At 55.3% G+C, this 20,681-nt stretch overlaps 1 protein-coding gene across 1 annotated transcript in view; it reads left to right on the top strand.

Annotated features, from left to right (window-relative positions):
• Window positions 1-395: 395 nt before the first annotated feature.
• Window positions 396-20,681, top strand: part of TAFA3 (TAFA chemokine like family member 3) — a 71,487-nt gene continuing 51,201 nt past the window's right edge. Inside the window, exon 1 of the mRNA XM_073320073.2 lies at window positions 396-519. The gene's annotated coding sequence lies outside the window, so the exon portion shown is untranslated. The remainder of the gene's footprint in view (window positions 520-20,681) is intronic.

Raw genomic sequence — 20,681 nt, 5'->3', positions numbered from 1 at the left:
GTAGGGTGAGCAGACAGCAAGTGTCAAAAAGCGGGGCGGGGCGGGGGGTAATAGGAGCCTCTATAAGAAAAAGACCCCAAATCGGGACTGTCGCTATACAATGGGGACCTCTGGCCGCCCTAGACCCGGGGGAGAGGGGCCAGCCGCCCTGACGGCCCCTTTGGCGGCCCAGCTCCCGAGCGGCTCCCCGGGCCCCCGGCCGGCGGGGCGGGGCGGGGAGGCTCCCCGGGGCGGGAGGCAGCCGGCCGGGCCGCGCGGGCGCTAGGGGTCGCTGCGCCCCTTCGCAGGCGCCCAGGCTCTGCGCGGCGGCCCCCGAGGAGGCTGCAGCGGGCGGCGCAGGAGCGAGCCGGGCTGGTGCGGAGCGAGCGGAGCCGCCAGACGCTGCGCGTCCAGCCGAGCGCAGCCCTGCCCGGGAGCCCCGGCCGGCCCGAGCCGCGCAGCGGCGGCGCGCAGGGCGCAGGGCGGGGATGGGCAGCGGCCGGGGCGCGCGGCGGGGACACCTGTGACGGGACCCAACAGGTAGGTGCGCGGGGACCCGCCGCGGGCAGGGGGGGGCCGGGCAGAGCCGGGGGGGGCCGGGCAGAGCCGGGGGGGGCCGGGGCGCCCCCTTTGCCACGGTCGCACCCAGCGCTTCTCCGCGGCCCCCCCGGGGCTCGGCGGCCGGACGCTGCAGCCAGGTGCGGGGCCCCCGGCCGCCCCCCTGCTGCAAGGGCGAGGCGAGCTCCAGGGAGCTCCCCGCGCGCCCGGACCCGCCGACTTTCTCTGGCTGCCTCCGCGCAAAGTTCCGAGCGAGCCGGGGCTCTGGGGGCTGAGAGCCGCCCCGGGACCCCTCCCCGTCTGGTCGGGTTCCCGGTGCCGCTGCGCGAAGGGTCCGGGGTGAGGCGGAAAGCTGCCCGGGCGGGGTCCCGGGAGCTGGAGGGGCGCTCCCCGGGGAGCACGAGGCGTGCCGGGGCAGTGGCGGGGGGAGCAGCCCTGGCCGGGCTTCCAGGACTCCTGGGGATGATCCAGCCTCCCTCGGCGTGTCACGGGGTGACTTGGTTCTCCGCAGAGATGTCAGCCTCTTGGAAAGGGGGCGCGGGAGGACAGAAAATGCAGATCAGCAGCCCTCCCCCCGGGGACACTGCCTGCCGTGAGCCCCCTGGGGGAACACGCTTAGTCCAGAATCGCTTTGGAAGCGGAGTCGGCAAAGGGTCCCTTATTCTGGAATATGAGCGTCCACATGGGGCATTAGTCCCAAATAGCTGCTGTGCTTAAATTTCCGCGCTGCCCTAATCTGGAGTAAGTCCCCCGGGGCAGACAGGTCCCTACGTGGCGTTCTTGGAACCTCCCCACCGCCTCCCATTCCCCTCCTGGGTTAGCGGAGTATGGAGACAGGGTCTGCTCACAGGGAGGAGCAGCGGGAGAGTTTAAACACCCCTCCCACCCCTTTGCATCAGGGCAGGAGTGGGGCTGCACTAATGGGCTGCTGTCTGGGGCAGACTAGGGGGCTCAGGGGGAGAGGGGAATATGTATAGGAACACAGGTGCCTGGCTCCAGGCAGTGTTTTCCTGGCTCTCCGGTTGCTGTTGGGGTTTGAATAACAGCATCTCTTCTTCTTCCCCCTGGGTTTCTCTTCCTGCTGTGAAGTCATAACCCAGTGATGCCGCACTGGTGGGCTGTGATCTCAGATTCAGCAGGAGAGCGTCCCAGTGGCATGAGGAGTCATGGCTGGGGGAATGTGGGGAACTCAAGGGCAGGAAACGTTCCTGAAGCATAAGTATGGGGGGGTGACCTCCTGGCTGGCGTGCATCTGTATGTGGGAGCCTGGTCTCTGTTTGAGTTTCCCCCAGGCGGGCAGTTCTCCACGGAGGCACCGCCAACAGGAGGTGCTTTCCTGCGTTGGATGTAAAGCCAGTTAAATCAGCAAGACCTGGTTCCCATTAGCTGCATTTACATCTCACCTAGCTGCCTCACTCAGCAGACTGGGCTGTCTTGCACCTCCCTGTGCCCTCTCTGTCGGATCGGCTCTGTGTTGGTGCCCAGGGTAGGGCCTAGGTGTTGGAATGCAGACACCAGGGCCAGCGGTGGCATAGATGTGAGGAGGGAGGTCTGTGGCTCCATGCCAGACAGGACTGGTTCTAAAGAAACGGTGAACTCCTGCTAGGCGCAAGGCTGAACCAACAGTGAAACTAATTAAATTATCCGCTTGCAGCGTGCATCTAAAAAACCCAGCTCAAAACCTTGCATAATTTGTAGGCGAGAGAGAGACCCGAGCTGGGAGAGTGACTCATGGCAGAGGCAGATCCTTCAGGTCTCAGTGGAAGTCATCTGTGACGGTGATGGGCAGCAGCCAGCTGGCACTGAGAGATTTGATGAGTGACTTGCAGCTTGGCTTGCTTGGCCAGGGAAATGCAGCGCCCGGCTAGGACCAACTTGGGGTGGCTCTTGCCGGCTCAGCGAGGCAGAGGCTCCCCTGGAACTGCTGCTGTCTACACACCCTGGCAAGTGTCAGGTCCTGTTCCCACTGCTGTGGCCTGCAGGATGCACACACAGTGACATCCAGCCCACCAACAGGGATCGAAGTCAATCCTCCCATCTGGTCACCGTTTGAGAGATGTAGTGTTTTCCTGCACTGTACCTGGCTATTGTAAAATCTCCAAAATGAGTCCGAAAACTCCTGCTCCCACTCACTCTGTCCCAGCGTATGCAATAGCTGAGCCTTCTGTTGTCGTCAGCCTCACAGGAGCAGTGGAGGCTGGAGAGTCACATCCAGGCTGCTTCCCTGCGCCAGCACTTGCAAACTGATCGGCTAAAATGACTGGCTCAGGACCAAAAAAGGAGCAAACATTTCCTGCTGCCCTTGCTCCATTGCCCAAACCCTGGGAGTGGGAGAGGGCAGCTTAGTGGATAGAGAGCTGAACTAGTGCTCGGTTTCTGGCTTTGCCGCTGGCCTGCTGGCTGATGCTGGGCAAGTCACATCCCCTCTTGTGCCTCAATTTCCCCATCTGTAAAATGGAGTAAATTATACTGACCTCCTTTGGAAAGCAGCCTGAGAGTGCATAAAAGCTCAGTTATAGCAACAGTTGGTTTTCTTTCTGGGAAGGAAATGGCCCTACTTGGCACCAATTGTTCCTGACAGCAGAGGGGTTCAGACAGGAGTTAAGATGCTAGATGGGTCTGATTCTGATCTCACCTCATTTCCCCTGCTTTAATTTTATTGGCTTAGCAGAGCTACTCCTGATTTATACTAGATCAGAATCGGGCCCAAAGATTCTACGTCCTGTCGAGCTGACTTGTAGAATGAAGTAAGGGGCAGAAGGGGACAGAGCTGTCCTTATGCCTGGCATGAGCATTCCCCTCTTCTCATTGGCCCCTTTGTGTCCGGGGAAGGATTCCCAGCAGGGGCCTGGCATCTAGAAAGGAGGAATGTGCCAGCCAGAGGCTTGGCCATCCCAAAGAGATGGAAAGGGGGGTCCCACGCCCTAGCACTGGCCTGGCAGAGAGAATAGGAGGGCTTACTCTCTGAATAATCTCTCTTGCATGATTCAAGTTGATTGGCCATCAGTGGTGACATGGCACAGAGATATCCAAGAGGCTCTCCTCTGCAGCACTACACGCGTGCTCCCGGGGCACAGAGCCGTGCTGGCAGCACTTGACAGTCACTGGGACAACAACTTTAGCTGTCAAGTGTCCTACTCTCCTGGAATGACCAGACTGATTTAGTTGCTGTTAACCTTGGGTATCAACCCCCCTGCTGAGCTGCCTCTCTCCATCTGAGAGCAGCAGCTCCTGGCCCTGGGTGAATCTGAGGATAGAGCTGTCAATAGAGCAGACCTTCAAAATGCCAGCAGCATCAGGAGATGGGAGTCACGAAGTGCAAGGGCAGGAGTCAGTCCCAGCACTTGGGCTGAATTCAAGTTAAAACCTCCCTTGCTCACCCTTGGTGGAGAAGAGAATGCGGCAAACGCTGACGGAATGAGCAAGGAGGTGAAAGGAAATCAGACTGGAAGAGAGAAGGAGAGAGACCCTTTAATGGGCAGATGTGTTCAGCCCTGCAGGGCTTGCTGCTGCTGCTTTGTCATTCTGGACAGAGTGTTTGTGCCTCCTTTGGGCCTTCCCGGCAGAATCCCAGCAGCTTCCACAGTTTTGCACAACGTGTAATTAGCCTGTGGAACTCATTGCCACAGGATGTCATGGAGGCCACCAACTTGGCAAGATTCACAGATGGAGTGGACATCTGATAACAGGAATATCCAGAGCTCTAACAGCTAATTTTAAAATGAAAAGGGGCATAAAACCTACTGCCTCAGGGCTTATGCCAGAGTCTAAATGTTGGGAGTTAGGATGAAACTCCCTTGGGGCAGATTATCCCCCATCTGCTGGCTGCTCAGGTTCTTGCACCTTCTTATGAAGTAGCTGGTGTCACTGTTGGAGATAGGATACTAGACTAGCGGACTTTGGGGCTGGTCAATTCTGGCAAGTCCTGCGTTCTCTGCTTTCCCATTTCCCACGGTGCTGTGCTCCCTGGCCCCCCAAGATTCAGCAGCCAGGTAACCTTCTCCCACACTGTGTCTCAGCCCTGCCCTGCATTGTCATGTCACAGAGGCTTTTCTAATGTGTGTCACTTTGAGTACCAAAAAAAAGGAATCAGGAGTCTAAAAGCAAGCGGTGGAGAAGTGCCCAGAAGCTGGAGGGACAACGGGAGTACAGTGTGTCAGAGGGCGGAAGCTGAATGTTTCAATTTCTGCACAGTAATTTCAGGCAATCAGCCTATGAGTGGGAAGGCAAGCTAGCTTCATGGGATGCATGCCCAAAGCAGCATCAGCAACTCCCCCACCCTGCTAGAGCTCTGCCTTGTGTAATTTGAACAGGTGAATTTGCTTCTTAAGCTTGATTCATCCCCTGGAGGGCACTACAGAAAAAGTTAACCAGTCAGTGTGACCTGTGGGCTCCGCTGTAAACACTGAGCCCATTTGTATTGAGTTTCCAGCCTTGTCACGATCAGCTTATGTTCAAAGGACAGTAACATCTTCCTGAGCCGACTTCCCTAGGAATCCTCCGATTCTCTTCAGACCGTGTAATTCTTACTGTTGAGGAGAGCAGCAGGATTTGTCGGAAAGCAACCACGGTCTTGTCCGGTCCAGGTGATGGGGTCCAACTCCTCAGCCTGCCAGGGCTGCCGTGGGTATTGGAGGTGCTGAGACTTGTGGTGCAATGCGCCAGCTGGTTTTCATCCTTTCTCGCTACAGCCCACCCACCGCTTTTGCCGTTTCCTTCCAAACCAGGCCTTGGACACCTGAGCTACAGCGGCAGGGTACCCATCTCCCACACTGTGCCTTGCCCCTCACCTGGAGCAACGCTTCGGAAGGAGTTCATTCCCCGTGGTCTGGCTGATCCCCAGCTTCCCTTCTGAGGCCCCCACAAAGGATGCCAGTTAGTGCCAGCGACAGGAGTGCTTCTGCAATGGGCCCATTTCTCTACTAGCCATTGCACCAAGAGGCACCCCATTGAACAGCCTTTCGCTGCAGCCGGAGGCTGTGCACCCACCACGGGGTTTGCCTTGGGAGAGGACAATGCGCGCACGCTCTCGCGCTCTCTCTCAATTTCTCTGCCTTGTGGGACGTGGCATGAAGGATAGTGACTGGTGAGACTAATTCCCCCTGTAATACCAGGGAACCTTTGCTTGGCTACTGCTGTAGCTAACATCTGCAGCCATTGCATCCAGCTGGGCACTACAGTAGGGCGAGCTGACAGACACAGCTTTGCCCATTGCGCCCTGCGTGGACTGAACGGGCAGAAACCCTCGCCAGCACAGAGGTCTTGCTTAGCTTTCAGGGAGGCAGTGGCGGTACCCAGAGTGCTCGGAGAGTGAAGGACTGGAGCATTAATCTTCTCTCCTGTCTGAAAATGGCCATCTTAGCTCGTGGATGGTTCTGAGAGGTGCTGGCCGGAAGTTAAAACTGCTGCCTTACTCAGCCGTTTGAGAGCAAGTGGGATTGTGATGGGGCTCAGTACTTTGCAGAGCTCGGCCCTAAGATGAAGACAGGGATGGCTGAGGTGCACTTACTGTGATCCTGCTTGCCAGGTGCTGCTCTGCACTGGGTGTTCCAGTTGTGTACACTGGATCACAGAGAGACTTCCTAGTGTTACAGGGAGGCTGCATGAGAATATTCCATATTGGTAGATACACATCATACCCGTGACTGTCTGTGTTACTAACCAAACCAGGGGTGAGTGCAATGTCCAGAACTGTACAACCTTAATTTACTTTTATTTATTGGGTTGGTTTACCCTTTATATTTCACTCCTTTTGGAAAATTGACATGGACTAATCAGTTTCACCGTAGATTACAGTCTGCTCCAAATCCTGCTTTTCATGCATTAGCCCAATGCTGTTATTCTTTGAGCTGCAAACATTGCAGGGGAGTGTTTAAATTCAGCAGACAACCAACCCATATCTTGTACTGGCATTTAGTAACACAATCATGAGACTGTTTTGATTCAATTTCTCCCCATCTCATCTACAACCCCCCCCCCCACACACACACATTTGTTTGATAAACTACCTGATACGTTGTCCCTAGAAGGTTGCGGGCACTGTTGGTCCTTTCTGACCAACCAAAAATGCTGCAAACTCATAGCTGTCCTGAAGTAGCTGGACTATTAGAATAGCTTTCCAAAAGCTGGCAAAGCCGCTGGGCCTGAGAGGGGTGTGATGTGGTATCCCTTTAGAGATGAGTGCTGTATTATTTTGCATTGAAAACCTTGCGCCTAATTCCTATTCCCCTATCTCCTCTTTTTTTTCCCATGGACTATTGCTGAGTATAATTATCCTCTCTCACAAGCCTGTGCACATAATGTGCCAGACTTCCAAAACTCGGAGCATAATTGATTGTGACAGAAAGTCCCTCATTAACGCTGTTGGGCATCAGACTGCATTCCAAACGGCGTTACAGCTGGAGCCGTACCAACTGGAGGTTCAGCATTTTAAATGCTGCTTTAACAACAACAACAAAACAAGGCTTTAGATTTCAGACCATATAATTTGGTAAAAATGAAATCAACACCTTAGTGCTGAGATCATAATTTCCATGGCTGTTGGTGATTAGCCTCCGCTAACTCTCTTTAGCGCTTCATCACTCACAGCTCTGTACCATACTTAATGAATGCGTTACAAAATTAAACACAACTGCTGCAATGATGCTAGCACAATAGAGGCTGACTACAGCAGGCCCAGAAAATGGCCCATGTTAAAAATGCTCTCTTCCATTTGGAGAGCATGGCAGTTATTAGCCAGAGCTGAAGAGGAGGCACCAAATGCAGCATCTCTTTAAGCTTGATCATGTAGTCTTGCCCAGTTTGTCAACAGCTCTTCTGGGGCATCAGATTGTTGGTGAAAAGTGACCCCAGAGACAAAAGGGAGGAATAGGCCCTGGACACTCTGACACGCTCATTAGCATTCCTGTCAGCCTGCCTTTTGGCAACGGTCCTGACAGCAGCCCATGGTGTCTTCACTGGCATTGTCATGAAATGCATTCTGCCATTTGTAGTCCGGGATCCATGTCTGGCCACCTCACTTGCAGGGGATGGTGCAGCATTTCCTCTGCGTCAGCATGGGCTTGGGCAGGAACGCTGGCCAGCTGGTTCCCATGGTGGCTGTTGTCTTTCCCTGGGCAGGCGGGGATAGGATGGGTATGTCTGCCACTGGGACACAGAAACCAAAGATGCCAAACCCTCCCCCGCCCCCCCCAGGCCTGATAAGCTAGTGAGCAGGTAACCGGAGCAGGTGTTCCCCAGCTCAGCTTTTCACTCCTTGGAAAGCGGGCTTAGCTCTGGTGAACAAGGCAGCATTGGTGACCCTGGGGGACTCTGCCCACTGAGCAGGCAGAGCATGGGCAGCATCTGCCCGTGCTGCTCAGGAGCAAGATGGGTCTTGTGATTATGGCAGTTGAGGGAGACTCAGGTGGCGCTGGTTCAATTCCGAGCTCTGTTAGAGACTCCCTGTGTGACCTTGGGCAAGTCACTTAGCCTCTCTATGCCTCAGTTCCCCACCTGTCAGTGGAGATTAGTTCCTTTCTGCCGCCTTGCTCTGTCTGGTCTGTGCAAGCTCTTTGGGGTGGGCACCGGCTCGGTGTGGGTCCCTCGCACCTCGCGGTTTCTAGTGCAGTCTCCAGGTGCTCTTGGAATGCAGACAGCAGTGGAGATATCTGCAGGGGCTGGCTGGAGGTGTGGAGAAGGGAACCCAGGCTCCATGGCCCTGCACGCTCAGCCTCTGGCATTGGGAAATGAGCCCCATGCTCACTGGCTCCGAAGCGCAGGCTCTCAGTCTGGGGCCATGACCCATGGGGCCTTCCCTCGTGTCCCCAAGGTTTGTGGCATGGGCTTGTGGTATAGAGAAGGCTGAGAGTCCCTACCCTGGAGCCTCCCAGTGGATGTCACTGTTAGCTCCCTGTGCAGCTGGCTTGACTCTGACAGGCTGTTGGCTGAGGTGCTGGCCATTGCCAGTGAGTCCTGGAGAAGGCCCTGGGATATCTGCCCCTGTCTCTGGGGTAGGGTGACCAGCTGTCCCAGTTTTGGGGTCTTTTTCTTATACAGGCTCCTATTGTCCCCCACCCCCTGTCCCAGTTTTTCACATTTGCTGTCTGGTCACCCTACTCTGGGGGGTGGCAGGTTTCCATCTCCTCTCTGCTCAGCCTCTCATGCCTGCTTTGCTCTCCCTCTCCATTGTCACCACTGCCTGTCACACCAAACCCATCAGCAAGGAAAGCAATGGAAGCCGCCTCCACCAAGTGGGGAAACTGACTGGTGAATGAAAGTGTCCCAGCCACCTCCCTCTCGGAGCGGAGCAAACTTCCCTGCGCTTGGGCCCCAGTTCCCTCTGACGGCGCACAGCAGGGGGGTGCCGTGCGTAAAACCCTCCAGGCAGGGCGGGGGAATCGTTTTCAACTGGCCCTGCGACAGAGCCTTGAGCGAGATATTCCCACCAGAGGCGCTGAGCAGCTCGCAGCACATTTCCCGTTGTCTGTGTTCCCACTCGCTGTGTGTGTGTGTGTGTGTGTGAGAGAGAGATGGTATTGGCTGGGCTTTGAGAGGCTCTAACGCAGACAACAAAGGGAGGAACTGGTCGAGAGGATTCCTTGCTCTTCCTCGTGGCTGGCGTCACGCCCTCCGGTGTTACTGTGTGTTTATTCACAGGTGCATTGGCCCTTATTGCCTGCCCTCTAGGCAGCACCACCCTAGAGAGGATTGAAGTCACTCACCCACCCATGCCCCGCAGGACCAGCGCCATGAATTCCCCTCACGCCATTAAAGAGACGGAGCTGGGGGCTACCTTAGCAAGAAAGCTCCAGGTATGGGGTGAAAAGGGCTTTCTCTGTGGTGTATGGGGGAAGGGGTGCTCCTCCTGGCCCAGGTTTGAGATCTCTACATAGGGATGTCATGGCAATACTTGCCAGCTCTCTCAGCTGCTGTTAGGATTTGTTGTTTGTATGATCCAAGTGCCTCGGAGCCACATGGTGGACCAGAACCCCAATGTGCAGTGTTTCTCAGCCACAGATCCCAAAGCACTTGATAAAGCTTGTCAGCGTTGTTATCCCCAGTTTACAGATGAGGAGCTGAGACACGGAGATTAAATCTAAGGTCACTCAGGAAATCTGTGGCAGAGCCAGGAATTGAACTGAGATCTCCTGGGTCCCAGCCCAGCACTTCAGAGCCAGGGGGCATTGGTGCTTAGCTCCCATTGGCTTCTCGGGAGATTTGGGTGCCTGAGCCCCTTGGAATAAAGCTCAAGGCTCCTGACTCCCAGGTCAGTGCCTTTGGTTCTGGAGCACACGGTTTTGTGCTGAACTAGGGGAGCTTTCTGGAGGACAGAAAGAGGAACGGGGTCTAGTCCTGGGAGTAGGCGCCTGTAACTGGAAGTTGTTTGCAGAGGCAATCTCTGCTCCTATGATCTCCTCTCTAGCACAGTTGTGTGTTTGCTTTGTTGTCTCAGGAAGCAAACCCATCAGCGTTTGGTGAGTGCATTCCCATGACCATTGGGTGTGCCTAGATGTAGAGCTGGATGGGAAATGGCATTTTCACACCGTGGGAGAGTCAGATGTTTCCAAATTACTTTCTGTTCCAAATCAGAATGAAAACCAGTGCAAGAAAATCCAGCCTGCCAATGGAAAATTCTGAAAACTTTCCAGCTGGGAATGTCAGATTGGAACTGTATCGACAGTGTCAACCAAAGGAAATGATTTGACGTGTCAGAACGGTGTTCTTTATGTCAGAGCCACATTTTGGAATGAAAAATGTCATTTTGTTTCAAAGTGTCCAAGTCAAACTGGTTAGGTTGGAGTCTCCTGCTTGGGACAATCAGAAGATTGTGCTGAATTCAGCCTTTTCCCATGGAAGACAGTGAACTGTGCAAAATCATGTTTCCAGATGGGAACAGTTTTTGTGTGGAACTATGTGGACCAGCTCCCGCGAGGTTGATCGGAGCTGGAGTGCGTGCCGTGTTCCACAAGGATGGATTGTGCTCCACTTTGTCTCTTATAGCATGCAGTTCTTTAGATCCCCTGCACGTCTCTGAGCACCAGGGAGGGCGTTCACGAAGGCGGTACAGTCCCCAGCTCTTCCAATGCCACACAAGAGCTTTCCCGCTCAGTATAGCATGGCCAGCTGTAATTTATTTATACTTTCATAGCTATCCTAAACAGCTCAGTCTTCCTTAACTAACTGCAGATTGCACAGCTTTGAGAAGGTAGGGGAGCTTGGCACTTGGCCAGCCTTGATTTCTACAGCTGTTTGAGTCCGTTCCAGGAAGAGATTCCCCCAGAAACCCCACGTTGTCTCGCCTTGCTTGGTCACTGTTGTTCGTATCGGAGCAGCACCTGGAGGCCTGAGCTGAGCTCCGAGCCCGTGGTGCTGGGCGCTGCGCCGGGCCAAGTAGCAGAAGTTCCCTGCCCGGAGAAGCTCACAATCTGAATAGACGAGGCACAGAGAGAGTGGGAGGTTGCTGTATTATTGCATGTGAAGGATGCTAGCGACACCACTTAATGCCCTGCTGGACTGTGCTTCTGTGCTCCGGTGACGAGGGTGGATGCTGAACCTGTGTGGCACAGATTCATCGCCGTGGTCTAGATGGGGACCCGAGGCCCAGCAGGATAAATGAATTGCCAGGTGTCACACAGGGAGTCTGTGGCGGAGCAATTGGGTCCACGTCTTTGGAGTCCCAGCCCAGTACTGTGACCACAAAACAGTTCTTCCCCCGCTCGCATGGGTAGCATCTGGAGCCGACTCTGTGCAGTGCATGCAGGGGCAATGTACCCTGCCCCTAATCCCAGTACCCCTCTGCCTTGTACCTGAGGGTTCACACCCATTCAGATCCACTCCCAAGGCATTTTCTGCTCACTGGGTGTCACTGGTCTCATCTGGATCGTGTCAGATTGTGCTCATCTCCTGCTGGGGGGAGGAAAGGGGGCAGGTGGTCCCTTCGCTCCATCCCTGCCTGCTGAGCTGGGGTGCCAGTGGAAGGAGGTGGGGATACAGACTGAATGCTGGCGTGGATCTGAAAGAGACTCGCTGAGGCTCGTCCTGACCGTGCGTCTTCCAGCCCAGGTTGAGTCCGGAAGCATTACTGCTCTGATTTCCAAGCAACTGAGATCTGAAGGGATCCCCTGTTGTCCCTCCAAGCCCCCTGGCAGCCACGAGGAGGGCTTTAGGCAGCTCCCAGTGAAAGCTGCCAGTGCCCCCCAAGTGCTGCTCCATTGGGGTCACAGCTCCTTCCACAGGGACGGGGCCCCAGGCCCTGCTGATGCTAGAGCAGTGGTTCTCAACCCCTGGGGGTCCGCAGACTATGGTTAAGATTTCCAGAGGGGTCTGCACCTCCATTCCAATTTTTATAGAGGTCCGCAAATGAAAAAAAGTTGAAAACCAGTGCCCTAGAGAGCGTGGGGCACTGGCTCTGGAAGGTCAGAGACATGAGAGATGACTGTTGGGTGTGATGCAGGAGCCTGAGGTCTGGAGAATCACCAGGCCTGGGGCAAAGACAAGATGACTCCCCGATATCTGCCTTTCATCAGTGTGCATTGGCCAAACCAATGGGACAGACCAGCAGTGAGGCACTGGGGAGTCTGAAGTAAATGGTGAGCAAATCCCTCTCTCTTTCTGTCCCCTTATACACCCTCTGTCTGTCCTCAGTCACCAGGCACTGCTGTCTCAGCATTGCTCCGTTATCTTTTTCCATAGCCTAATGTTGTTACAGGCCTGGAGTTGATAGTCTGATGGTCCTGGCAGCTCCTGTGAACTCCCCTCCGTGTTGCAGCAGACCCCTCACAGCATAGCAATTAAGTGCTCAGGCTCTGCTTGTGGTGGGGACACGTCTCTCCTGGGCGTCAGGCCCCTGGCTCAGGGAAGCGGTGTGCTGGGTTTGGTTTCAGGACACGTTCTGTCACATGGAGATCAGTCAGTGGAGCTGGGGGGAGTTTCAGGACACGGTTTCCACCTGCACAAAGAACCAGAGTTGTTGAAGATTGAAAAGGAGGCTCGAGTGACACCAGTTAATGATGGAAAATGCCTGTTTGTCAAGCATTTTCGGGTCACGTGGAGAGTAGGACACTTGCATCAGAGCTGCCAGGCAGGATGCTTGCTGCAGCCTGGTTCTTCCCCCCCATCCCGCCGTCCCTGCCAGCAAGGTGAGCAATGCTGCTCTATATGCAGACGGTGTTGCTAAAGTAATTCATTCATTTTCTACATTTCCCTGACTTCCACAAGGACAGAGACTGGCATTTAAATTGCCTTGGAGGATCTGAAAACATCTGGCTGCTATTGACTGACCTTCAGCAGATGGATGGGGGATGCGGATCAGAGGAGGTTCCCGGGCTCTGTGCAATGGTTTTGGCCCATCTTGCTCTTGGAAGCAGCACTGGCCAGCTCTGCCTAGCACTAGTGAGCGTTCCACGTGTGAATGTGCCACGTTGCTAGAGCCGCATGCGCTTCCCCAGAGAGCGGTTCAGAGAGCGCTCCCTCCCTCACGGAGTAGGCAGCTGGCCCCCGGGCGCTTTGCAGATTGGTGCACACCCAGGAGTCTGCCTCACTGCTCTCTTCCCCTGCACGCCCCACGTAGGCAAATCCACTTGTGCAGCGGCAGGGCCTGGTCTCCTCATGACCACAGATGTTCTCATGACGGCCTTTGGCAGGTCTCCTCCACCGCGAATCAGTACACCAAGCACCTGCTCTCCCTGGGGAGTCAGTGGCATGTGTGGGTGGAAATCAGGGCCTGAACCTTTCCGTGCCTCGGTTTATTCCACAAACCATGGATAACAGCAGCTGCCTGGGAGGGGCAACGTGGTCTGGCTACTGGGTCAAAGCCTGTTGCTGGCCTGAATGGTGATGGCAGGGGCTCAGCCATTTATTGCCCCTCAGTTCCCCCTGCACATTTCTGAGATGTGTTCCTTCATGTCCCCTTCCCACGGGCCCCTCACCATCACGGGCAGCAAATCCTAGCTGCCCTCAGGACAGCAGAGCTATGGTTTCCTGCGCATCTTCTTGCTGTGGGAAAGAGGCCATAGTATGGTATGGGAAAGGCTCCCGCGCCCTGTAGCAGCAGGCACCGGGAGATCGGGCTTCTCCTGCAGCCCATTTTCAGAGGAAGGCCTGACGAAGGAATGCATTTCAATCGTGGCTCTAAACATAGGGTGGGTGAGCTGGGAGAGCTGGGAGCAGTCCAGCCCTGAGAAAAGGCTGATTAATGCACTGTAACCTCCCTGCATAATGCTGAACTCTTCCTGACATCTGATGGAGCCAGCCTGCTCTGGCAGCTGAGGGCAGGTTGGTAAGCACGGCTGACAAGGTGTTTAACCCTGCGGACTTGACAGGAAGGAGGGGACACAGGATAGTTCTTCCTGCTCAGCAAGAGCAATTCCCCTCCAGGGGAGTTGTACGCTGAAATTGTCTAGTGCTGCTTTGCAATAGGATCAGATCTCTGCTCAGAGCGGCTCTCCTGCACCCTGATCTCCTTCACCCTCATCACCCGCTTGGGAGCAGGGTCTGCAAAATGGCTGCACCAGGAGGTTGCTGTTTGCTGCTGTTTGCCTCTACTCTCAGGCTAATGCAAAATAATTACTCTTCTCCAACCCCCTGGGAATGCAAGCAAACTGCCAGGCATGCACACCCAGTTGCGTTACTAGCCCAATTATGGGGCGGGAGAAACTGAGGCACAGAAAGTAGAAGTGACTTGCCCAAGGACACAAGGTGAGTCAGTGGCAGTGCCAGGCCTCTTGGCTCCCCTGCCTGCATTCTCACCGTGTGGCTGCGCTGAACAGCAGTTTTGGCCTTATTTGGAATGGCTAAATCCTCCCAGCAAAGGGGAAAGCCCCAATGCCCATTAGTGGGCAGGAGTCCCGCTGTCCCCCGCATTTCACTGTCCTGCGGTCATGGGCTGCGACCCTGGGCCATTCCCCTGCCAGAGGATGCTTTGCTGCAAACAGCCCCTGTGACCAGCCCCTGAGCCCCTACGTGCTAGTGACAAGCAGCATGGCCTTTTCCCAGGGGGTCTGACCACCAGCCTTTGGGTGAGGAAGCCTGGGCTCCTGGCCTCCAGCTGTGCCCCTACTGCTTCTCTAAAAAGTCATTGGAAATGCGTAACAAAGAATTAGGATCCTGCCCTGCTGGGGTGTGCGTGAATCATAGAATATCACGCTTGGAAAGGACCTCAGGAGATCATCTAGTCCAAGCCGGACCAATCCCCAATTTTGCCCCAGATCCCGAAATGGCCCCCTCAAGGATTGAACTCACAACCCTGGGTTTAGCAGGCCAATGCTCAAACCGCACTGAGCTATCCCTCCCACTCCCCACCCCCCCGGCTGGGCTGGGAGGTATTGGGGGTGCATTGGGTGGGGGGGAAGATAGCAAGATCGAGGCTCTTCCCTTTGAGAAATGCAGAGGGTGAGGAAGCCTCTTGCTCTCGTTCTGTGGGTGGGTGTCTCGGGGCAGGCAGGCCCGGTGTGTGCTGCTGGGTGCACTGCTCACCTCTGCTGCTCCGTCAGTTCAGGGAGGAGGGAGGGTGAGACCACAATACATAGCATCCTCGCCCTCCTTTCATTTCTGCTCCTGGCTCCCGCTCCCTCGTGCGCCGGCCGTGGTGCTGCAGGCCGAGCGTGCTGCATGGGCACCTCTGGCTGGACGTACACAATCGGCCCTAGTGGTGCAGAGAGGGCTGGTTCCTTTTTTATCGAGGAAATAGTTCACATTTTTAAAATGGTCTCAGTATCTCCACGCTAGGCTGTGCCATCTCTGAAGGGGCCAGGACAACGCAGGCTATTGTGTGAAAATCAGAGCACAGATTTAGGTGACAGACCGACTGGAGCTTTTGAAATTGCCTAGATGTGTCTTTACACAAGGGAGTCACCCAGTTGTATCCCATCAGCTCATGCCCACTTCAAGCGGAGAGCATTGGCTTGCGTAATAATTCATTTAATTGATTCAGCGACAGAACTGGGAAGTCCCCTCTCAGCGATGGGGTCTGGGACGGGATCCCCGGGGTGCAGTCTGGGACTGTGGGACCGCTGTGCCCCCTCAACTCTCCAGCCTGGGCTGTCTCTCACAATGCCTTGCTAGTGACCAGCAGCAACCCCCTCCAGGAGCTGTGATCACTCAGCACAAACACACATGGAGCCCCACACCCAGCTAGGTTGCATGAAGCTCCCAGAGCCACTCATGAATCACACAGGGAAAGGCACCAGCCAAATCCCCCCCAGCTCCCAGCCTTGTACCTCAGGAATATACCGTCTTGCACTGCTCAAGATGAGCAGTGGAAATTTATTAATTGGTTCACCACTTCATCAGTGGAAAGTGGACATACATCAGCCTTTGTAAACTTGAGCAAGCACCCTGACCAAACGCTTCCAGCAAACCCACTGGTAAAGATAAACTGTTAAACACACTTATTGACTACAAAAGATTATAAGTGATAGGCAAAAAGTCAGAGTTAGTTACCAAAAGAAAGTCTAAGCACGCAGTCTAAACTCTCAACCCTATTAGACTGGGCAACACCTAGATTAAGCAGTTTTTCTCACCCTAATGGATATTGCAGTCCTTAATATACAGGTTTGTCCTTAAACCTGGGCCCGTCTCTTCTGTTGGAGTCTTCAGTCTTCTGAGTGTCCTTCTTGCTTGCAGCATAGGTGGGGGCAGGAGAAAGGCCAGGCACGGGGCCCCTGTGTTCTGTTTTATACCCTCAGTCCCATGTGCTTGGAGAACACAAGTCCAGGCATATCTGGGGGCATTGCTGAGTCCCCAGGCAAGGTTCAGCAATTGCACTGGTGTGGCCTCAGGCATTGTAGCTCCCTTGCTGGACAATGGCTGTTAAGGGGTTGTTTGACACCGCCCAGGCGTTGGTTACTTTCCTTGCTGTTGTCTCTGGGGAGCGAATATCTGGCTGGTTCCCCAACTTACAGCATGTTTCAGTGCCAAACATACAACACAATTCTCATAACTTCGTATGCAGTAAAGATATACATATTTAGATAGAACAGTGACTTTTAGCTGATAACCTTTCCCCTGATGCCTCACAAGGCATGCTTTTTATGCAATGTCACAGTTTTAGACAGATGAGGAATATGGGGGTTACAAGACCCTCCCCCAAGGTATAGTATATCACAGGGTCTACCCAGCCTCCTTGCTGGGCTGCATCAGCAATGCTGGGTGTGGCCATGGGCATGGGACTATGTCCATCCTGACGGGGGGCGTCAGCACAGCTCTGGAGGGGCTCTGCCCAGGACACAGGTGCCTTTGCAAAGCTGGGTGGGGAGCACAGAACTGGGATAATGTGGGGGGCACTGTAGGCTGAGACTGAGGGGCATTGGCAGAACTGTGTGTGGGGTAGGGAGATCCCAGGAGTAGCGGGGGGCTGTGGGTCGGGTTCAAGGAGCATTGGCGGAGCAAGGTGGTAGGGCTCAGATAGAAGGAGGTGCTATATATCAGGTTAGAAGGGCACTTGCAGAATGGGTGGAGAAGGTGCCCAGCACCTGGCGTATTCTGCAGATTCACTCGAAAAAAACAGAGCAAAGGGCAGCTTGTTACGGGTGATCCTGCCTTGCTGGGCCTCTCTTGCCCTGTGGCCTATCTCCCGCGTTGTGATGCGCCATCTCCTCGGTGCTTTTCCAGATCATCTCTGTGCTGATATATTTCCCCATGAGTTACACCTTTCTCCACCCCTTCTGCTTCTGTTCTTTCCTCTGGTCACTTTCCCGCTGTGCCAGCTGTAAAATCCTATTTGTATGAGTATTTTTCTAGCATGCAAATAGTCAGGTTAGGCCTGAGGGAGGGAGATAAAGTGGGTGGTGGTGGGGAGCTGTACAAAAATCCAGCCAGAGAGAGACAACCCCCCTACAGATTTCACAAACCTTTTCCAGCCGATCTCGGAGACACAGACCAGGCACCTGCCCAGTGCTCCTGTGGGGATAATCGGATCCCTGTGCTGAGCAGGCCTGAGGCCATCCTGAGGGCTGGCTCCACACACTGAATCTCCGCCACGTTGCTCAGCCAAGCAGCAGTGGCAGGGCTGGAGTGTGGGGCGTCTGCAAGCTGAGGATGTGAAGAGCCGCTGGGAGGAAGATGACTTGCACTCAGAGATCACAAGCCAGGCAAAGGATAGAGAAGTGAGCGAAGGTCGAACGGGAGGCAGGCACAAGTGTGGGAGAGACAGGAGAGCACTGGGGGTGCATCTCGGAGCCAGGCTCATTATCGAACTGTGCAGCTTTGGCTGGGATCTAATGCAGCTGGCAAACACGGCGGTAAGCAGGGGAAATGCAAACCACCCCGGGGAGAATGGAGATCCGCACCTAGGTGCTGTGCTGCTTGCTTCTACAGCAGCCAGTCCAGGGTCCTCTGCTCCCCAACAGGGACCTTAGGAGATACTGAAATAGAAATACCCAATAACAGGAACAGCCAGACAGGCAGACCCTGGGTCTGACCCGAGCGCAGACTCTGATGTCATAGCACCCGCTGCTGCAAAGGGAGGTACAGGAACCCCCAGAATGCAGAGACCGTGGTGGTGTGTGGAGGGGAGGGCGATTCTTCCTGACCCTCTTGGCCAGAAGCTGAAGCAGGGAGGCCTGGCCCATGCCAGCTTTTATGGAGAGAGGAGCTGTGACACCTGGGAGGGGCCCTCTAGAGCAGAGACTGTGTGAAGATTGTCCCTCTCGGGCTGTGTGGTTACCCCTTGGAGCAGGGGCTCTGGCAGAGACTGCGGGGTAGGCAGAGCTGCCTTTGATTGGCGAAGGTTTTGGAGCCGCTCCTCTCCTGGTCAAGGTGGGAGCTTGACTCCAGGATGCCACACGAAGACAGCCTGAGCCCTCACAATGGGGTACGTGGAGCAGAGGCAGCTTCCCTGGGATGAGCTTTCCTCTCCCTCTTGTGGGTAATTCGATCCAGCCTGGGACAGAGCAGAAATGTGCATTGCCTCTGAACTGTTGCCTTGACGCTGGGGCATTTCACTACTGCTCCTTTCCAGCATTCCTCCCAGCGCGGCTGTGTCCCTATGCCTACCGCAGGACAGGCTCAGGGGGCGTTATTAGGGGAAAAAACCCTCTTCCTCCCTGCCCGCGGGACCTCCCACCAGCCGCTGGCAGCCCAGGATGCAGTCCCTGCCCCGAGTGCAGGGATCCCACTGGCTCAGGGAGGCTGTGTTGTGCTAGGTTCTGTACATGCCCCGAGAGAGAGAGAGAGAGACTCCCCGGGGAGCTTACACTCTAAATAGACACCGGGAGAGAGGGGAAACCAGGGCCCAGAGTGGGGAGGTGACTGGCCAAAGATAGCACAGCCGGTCAGTGGCAGAGTTGAAAGAGAACCCAGGTTCCCTGACTGCTAGTCCAGCACCTTCTGCTAGGATACGTGTTAAGAGCGCTGCCAGTTTAGCAGAGATAGTCCACAGCAGGATCTCAAGCCATTCTGGTGATCTGCAAGGCTGGGATGCCCGTTTTGTGTAGGAAAGAGTTTGGTGGCCCAAGGCTTCACCGATCCAAACCTTGATTAAGGCAGTGTGTAGGGGATAAAACCAAAGGAACCCCACAGAGCCTTGTGGAGGAGGGAGAAGATTCAGTGTCCCCCAGAATCAGCAATAGCAAGGAAGATCCGTGTAGGGGGGCGGGAATGGGGTGTAACAAGCACTGCTCACCGGTGCTCTGTATCCATGCAGTAACCACTACGGCCACAGCAGCTTTCACTCAGTAAAGAGTTTTCGCACCGGATACACAGGATTCAGTTCTCCCATCACTGAAATGCAGCCATTTCTGGGGTGGAGGATGTCAGTAGTTCTATAGTTAATGGCAGGACTGGAGTAAGGGGAGGGTGGGGGCTTTTGGCGAGAACGCAGGGGCAAGCCCTCATTCTGATACAGAGGGTATGCCGGATCTTTGGCTTCTCCCCGATCACACAGAACTTCTGTTCTTAAGGAACTGGCCAAATGACTCCCCGTGAAATAAACTGCACACAGCTTAATTTCTCTGCCACAGACCGATACAAGGCAAGGTTAGAGCCAGTTGGGTTTGAACCTGAGCTTGCCAGGGAGTCAGATGGGATGCTCAGGGCTATTCACATACTGAAAGTGAAGCATGGGCTTTGAGTGCTTTGCTGAATTGTGTGGGCAAAGTGGGGGTGGTTGGCAGGTTGCTGTGGGTGGCTGTTCTGCCTGCCGTGGGACGCATCTTGGTGACGAAGGGAACAAACTGGCTCCCGTAGATTTTCTGACGCCCCGGAGTAGCAAGCCACGAAAGCAAGGCAGTCTTCCAAGCCAGGTAACCTGGAGCGGTGATCACTTGGAGTCTACAGAGGGGTGTGAGCCTCTCTCCCTGTCCTGTCGGGTAAGGAGAAGAGAGGGACACGGACAGTTATCTGTGTGTGCAGCTTCCTCCTGAGAACGAGAGATGCCCCTGAAACGCATCCTGGTGAGGTCACTCTGGGTAGGAGCAGTTTAACTAAGGGCGTCTACATGACCTGCGGCGATCGAGCCAGCGGGGGTCGATTTATTGCGTCTAGTCTAGATGCGATAATCGACCGCCGAGCGCTCTCCCGTGGACTCCCGTGGAGCGGTGCAGGCAGTCGCCGGGGGTGCGGCAGCCGTCGACTCCCGGCGGTGAGTGGGGCTAAGGACGTCGACTGCAGCTACGTTATTCCTGTCGACCCCCCGCCCCAGTGTGGAGCAGGGCTAAGAGATGTCTAAGGGAATGTCAGCTCCTCTGGCAAGCTGCACCGAGCACCATCATCCCTGCGTCCTCGGGCTGCCACGTGCCCGCGGTCTGACGTGGTCGCAGCTCCCACCCACTCGGCCGCTGAGCCGGGGCGAAGGGCTCTGCGAATGCTGACGGTGCCTCAGCCCCACGCAGGGGCAGGGGCGTGCTGTTAGCCCCTGTTTCAGGTGGGGACACTGGAGCCATCTCTGGGATCACCCACTGCGTCAGGCCCAGGTCTCTGGGGGCCTGTGTCCCCTTGCTTCGTTCTGTGTTGGTGGCTGCGGCTCTCGTTTCCAGCAGCCAGCATGTTTCTCTCCTCTCTGATGCCTGACCTGTTGGCACTTGCCTCTTGGAAGCAGTCCAGAGGGAAGGCTCCAGCCAGGTGCATTGCAGGAGCGGAGAAGCTGCTGCTTGCTGGGAGAACCAAGCGGTTTCCAGGCTGCAGGCTGGTGTGGATCCAGGCACACAGCACTGCTGGGATCCTCCCCC

Source organism: Lepidochelys kempii, chromosome 21 (assembly GCF_965140285.1).
Source record: "Lepidochelys kempii isolate rLepKem1 chromosome 21, rLepKem1.hap1, whole genome shotgun sequence".
Lineage (NCBI taxonomy): Eukaryota > Metazoa > Chordata > Testudines > Cheloniidae > Lepidochelys > Lepidochelys kempii.
The sequence above is the reverse complement of the archived record's forward strand: the minus strand, read 5'-3'. Positions and strand labels throughout refer to the sequence as shown.